At 50.9% G+C, this 5,000-nt stretch overlaps 2 non-coding genes across 2 annotated transcripts; both read left to right on the forward strand.

Annotated features, from left to right (window-relative positions):
* Positions 1 to 1,556: 1,556 nt before the first annotated feature.
* LOC137927652 (small subunit ribosomal RNA) lies at positions 1,557 to 3,460 on the forward strand. The gene has a single exon (XR_011107801.1). It is a non-coding gene; the product is annotated as a small subunit ribosomal RNA (ribosomal RNA).
* An 807-nt stretch (positions 3,461 to 4,267) lies between these two features.
* Positions 4,268 to 4,424, forward strand: LOC137927660 (5.8S ribosomal RNA). The gene has a single exon (XR_011107808.1). It is a non-coding gene; the product is annotated as a 5.8S ribosomal RNA (ribosomal RNA).
* Positions 4,425 to 5,000: the final 576 nt, after the last annotated feature.

A 5,000-nucleotide genomic window follows, 5' to 3' on the forward strand; every position in this document is an offset into this window, starting at 1 on the left:
CGATATTGAAGATAGTAAAGTTTTAGCATCGACATTAATCGTAATTTTAACACACGGAATCAGGACGATATCACGTTAGAAAATCGATACACGAACGGGACCGGACTCTGTCGTTTTCCGAAATCGATACGCGAACGCCCGAGTGACTATCCGCACCCCGAGGCCGGGCCGCACGATCTTTATTACGGACCGCTACCGTCTCGACGACGACGACGACGACGACGACGACGACGACGACGACACCTTTCTTTGTCTCAGTCGACATCGCGTATGAAAGAGTGCGATCGTCATCAGCACGAAATTTATGCATCGATACGCGAACGGGACCGGACTCTGTCGTTTTCAGAAATCGATACGCGAACGCATCGGCGGCTGGCTACGCGCAATCCGCGATCGGGTCGAACGATGATGATGATGATGATGATGATGATGATGATGATGATGATGATGATGACGACGACGATGACATCGAGATCAGGGTCAGATATAGATATGTAGATCGGTGGTATGCAATCGATACGCGAACGCTCTATCGCGCTACGCGGAGACGCATACAGTCGTTCCCGCATATACATGGGACTGGCGCGAGACGCGCCGGTCGGCCGAATAGAGTTCTCTCCGATGCTCTTCTGTTTTGTTTTGTTTGTTGGTGGTTGTGGAGTGTGGAGTGTGTTTTTTTGGTTGGTGGGGTGTGTGTGGTGTGGTGGTGTTAGTTTGTTTGCGGAGATTGCGTTTTTTTTAGATTTAGTTTTTTTTTTTTTTTTTTTATAAAAAAAAAAAAATTTAAAAATTATTCTTAGAAAACGCGCGCGAATCGAACAAAACTAATAACACCGATACACAAACAACGCGCGCCACCAACGAGAACGCCCGAAACTGAAACTTCTATAACCGACAAACGCACGAACGACACAGCGGCGGCGGAGGAGGGAAGAAAAAGGGGATCATCTCCCCACAACAACACACCGTAAACTGTGTCGGACGACGTCTCCGTTATGTAAGAGCGGAAGGCGTAAGAGAACGTCTCGTTTAATTAACGCGAACGGCGTTGGGCTCCCGAGTCGACTTCGGGGCGGCCCTTAACGCATCGCATCAACGAGCTCGTCGCGCGCTAGTCGCGCGACGGTCGATCATGATATATAAATCAAGGATTTCGGATCTCTCTAAAACCGGGCTGGAAATCGGTCATTGTTCGTTTTGCGAAACGATATTTTATAAAAGTGAAGATTTGTATGTGTCTCGTCAAAGAACGTTCCGATGAATCGGACGCGATGCCGCGTCCAAAGTAAATCTGGACGAACGCGAGGCGAGTGTTGAGATATACATTTTCCTCCGTGAACAGATAGAAAAACGAATTCATTTTGTTGTTGCGGTGTGGTGTTGTGTGTGTATTGTAATAAATACGCACGCACGCACGCACGCAAAAAGCTACCTAGGCACCGGCGCGTCACGGCGTTTCGAACGTCCGACGCGTCGCTTGTCACACGTCTATCATATCATCATCACCCTCATATCTCTCGTATGTGCGGTGTTGGTGTGTGTTAGCTCTAGCTAGCTCCCTGGTTGATCCTGCCAGTAGTTATATGCTTGTCTCAAAGATTAAGCCATGCATGTCTCAGTGCAAGCCGTATTAAGGCGATACCGCGAATGGCTCAATATATCAGTTTTGGTTCCTTAGATCTTACCTCGGTTACTTGGATAACTGTGGTAATTCTAGAGCTAATACATGCAATCAGAACTCTGACCAGTGATGGGATGAGTGCTTTTATTAGATCAAAACCAATCGACGGAGGGCCTCGCGTCCGAAGTCGTTAATTTTGATGAATCTGGATAACTTTTGCCGATCGCATGGTCCAGCACCGGCGACGCATCTTTCAAATGTCTGCCTTATCAACTTTCGATGGTAGTTTCTGCGACTACCATGGTTGTCACGGGTAACGGGGAATCAGGGTTCGATTCCGGAGAGGGAGCCTGAGAAACGGCTACCACATCCAAGGAAGGCAGCAGGCGCGCAAATTACCCACTCCCGGCACGGGGAGGTAGTGACGAAAAATAACGATACGGGACTCTTACGAGGCCTCGTAATCGGAATGAGTACACTTTAAATATTTTAACGAGGAACAATTGGAGGGCAAGTCTGGTGCCAGCAGCCGCGGTAACTCCAGCTCCAATAGCGTATACTAAAATTGTTGCGGTTAAAAAGCTCGTAGTTGCATTTGTGCGCCGCGCTGTCGGTGCACCGCATCCGCGGTGATACTGACACGTCTGCGGAGCATATCGTCGGTGAGCCGTCGGTAAAACGGCGGTTCAATATCAAAATCCTATCGCGGTGCTCTTCGGTGAGTGTCGAGATGGGCCGACAATTTTACTTTGAACAAATTAGAGTGCTCAAAGCGGGCTCAAAATGCTGCTTGAATATTTCGTGCATGGAATAATAGAATATGATCTCGGTTCTATTTTGTTGGTTTTCAGAACTCCGAGGTAATGATTAATAGGGATAACTGGGGGCATTCGTATTGCGACGTTAGAGGTGAAATTCTTGGATCGTCGCAAGACGAACATCAGCGAAAGCATTTGCCAAAGGTGTTTTCATCAATCAAGAACGAAAGTTAGAGGTTCGAAGGCGATTAGATACCGCCCTAGTTCTAACCGTAAATATGTCATCTAGCGATCCGCCGACGTTACTACGATGGCTCGGCGGGCAGCTTCCGGGAAACCAAAGATTTTGGACTCCGGGGGGAGTATGGTTGCAAAGCTGAAACTTAAAGGAATTGACGGAAGGGCACCACCAGGAGTGGAGCCTGCGGCTTAATTTGACTCAACACGGGAAATCTCACCAGGCCCGGACACCGGAAGGATTGACAGATTAACAGCTCTTTCTTGATTCGGTGGGTGGTGGTGCATGGCCGTTCTTAGTTGGTGGAGCGATTTGTCTGGTTAATTCCGGTAACGAACGAGACTCTAGCCTGCTAAATAGGCGTCGTCATTTAGGTGTGCGCCGCTCCGGTGGCGCAACTCACTGGCGACGTATTAAAATTCTTCTTAGAGGGACCGGCGGCTTCGAGCCGCACGAGATTGAGCAATAACAGGTCTGTGATGCCCTTAGATGTCCTGGGCCGCACGCGCGCTACACTGAAGGAATCAGCATGTTCTCCCTGGCCTAGAGGCCCGGGCAACCCGTTGAAACTCCTTCGTGCTGGGGATTGGGGTTTGCAATTATCCCCCATAAACGAGGAATTCCTAGTAAGCGCGAGTCATAAGCTCGCGTTGATTACGTCCCTGCCCTTTGTACACACCGCCCGTCGCTACTACCGATTGAATGATTTAGTGAGGTCTTCGGACCGACACGCGGTGGCTTCACGGCCGTCGGCGTTGCTGGGAAGTTGACCAAACTTGATCATTTAGAGGAAGTAAAAGTCGTAACAAGGTTTCCGTAGGGGAACCTGCGGAAGGATCATTAACGTGTGTGTATGTGTGCGAGACGCGTGATATGTTCACGAACGTTGTTGCGCCGCTGTTGCTGTTGTTGCTGTTGCGACGACGACGACGACGACGACGACGACTTCGTACATACCGTGTTTACACATATATATATATGTAATACATCCATAATGATATATATATACGACATATATACATATATATGTACGTACGCGCGCGCTGCTGTTCGTATCTAATGCGGACGAGCGCGCGCGCGTGTGCGTGCGTGTGTGTGTGCGTGTTTGTATATATGTATAAAAAATAAAATGTGAAATAATTGTCTCTAGCGTCTATTACGCCTAACGGCGCAGCGGCGACGGCGCCGTGGCGGTGGCCGGTGGCGGTGGTGGCATTCGTCGAAAGTGCTACCGCCGCCGCTGCCTCCGCCGCCGTCGAAGCGGCCGGGTGGCGGAAAAACGCCGAGAGACGAGCGCCGACCGGGGCATACCAAACGGAGCGTTCGAAGCGGTGAAAATCCCCACTGCCTAGCTCAGGCCCTTTATTGTCGGTTGGCGCTATACAAAACGAAATTTAAGCGGTTAGAAAGATGACAATGTCGTGCGTCACGCCAGCTCGTTGGGGGGTGCGCGGGTCGTCGTCGTTCATCATTCTAAAGGATTCGCGTCGGGGCGTTAAGCTTTTTCGGTGCCGTTTCTTTATGAACGCCTCGGCGCACATGAATTCGACCAACTTTCGACGTTAATACATAAAAACGGACAATCAAGTGGCCGACGGCGAGAGCCGTAGGCCGCTACCGTAAGTAATAACAACATTAAGAAAAAACCATTACCCTGGACGGTGGATCACTTGGCTCGCGGGTCGATGAAGAACGCAGTTAACTGCGCGTCATAGTGTGAACTGCAGGACACATTTGAACATCGACATTTCGAACGCACATTGCGGTCCGTGGAGAAATATCCAGGACCACTCCTGTCTGAGGGCCGGCTGTTAAAATATAAAAACCACACTGTTCGGTGTAGAACGCGCGCTACGTGCGCTCGCGCCGGTCGATGCGCGCGGCGGTGACGCGCGACGCGGCGGCGGCGGGTTGGTGGGGGGTGATGAACGAGCTCGCGGACGGTGCGATGGGACGATCTCTAATAAGAGTCTCTCGTCCGCGCCGCCGCGGCTCTCACTCTCTCTCTCTCACTATCCGCCGTCGCTGTCGTCGCGCTGCCGCTGCCGCACTACCGCGCGCGGGCGAGCGGGCGCGCGCTCTTTCGAACAATTGACGGTTTCCGTTGAACGTTCTTCGCGACGGACGACGGACGGCGGGGTGCTGCACCCCTCACGTCCGCGTACGCGCGGAGCGCGTTTACGGTCCGTTTAAATATATCGAATTGTATTGAATATGAAACGAGTGTGAAAAGATTACACGCATCGCTAAGACGCGAGTCTTCGTAGTGCGGTCTTCGTCCGAGCTCATCGGTTCGTGTATACGATATAATAAAATATATCGGAAGCACAGACGACGCGTCTCCGACGGATGCGACCGGCAGGCGGTGAATGTTTTCTTGCGC

This window comes from Battus philenor, unplaced genomic scaffold (assembly GCF_028537555.1).
Source record: "Battus philenor isolate CCGP_79_NKW_IND1 unplaced genomic scaffold, ilBatPhil1.0.hap1 SCAF_36, whole genome shotgun sequence".
NCBI classification, from domain to species: domain Eukaryota; kingdom Metazoa; phylum Arthropoda; class Insecta; order Lepidoptera; family Papilionidae; genus Battus; species Battus philenor.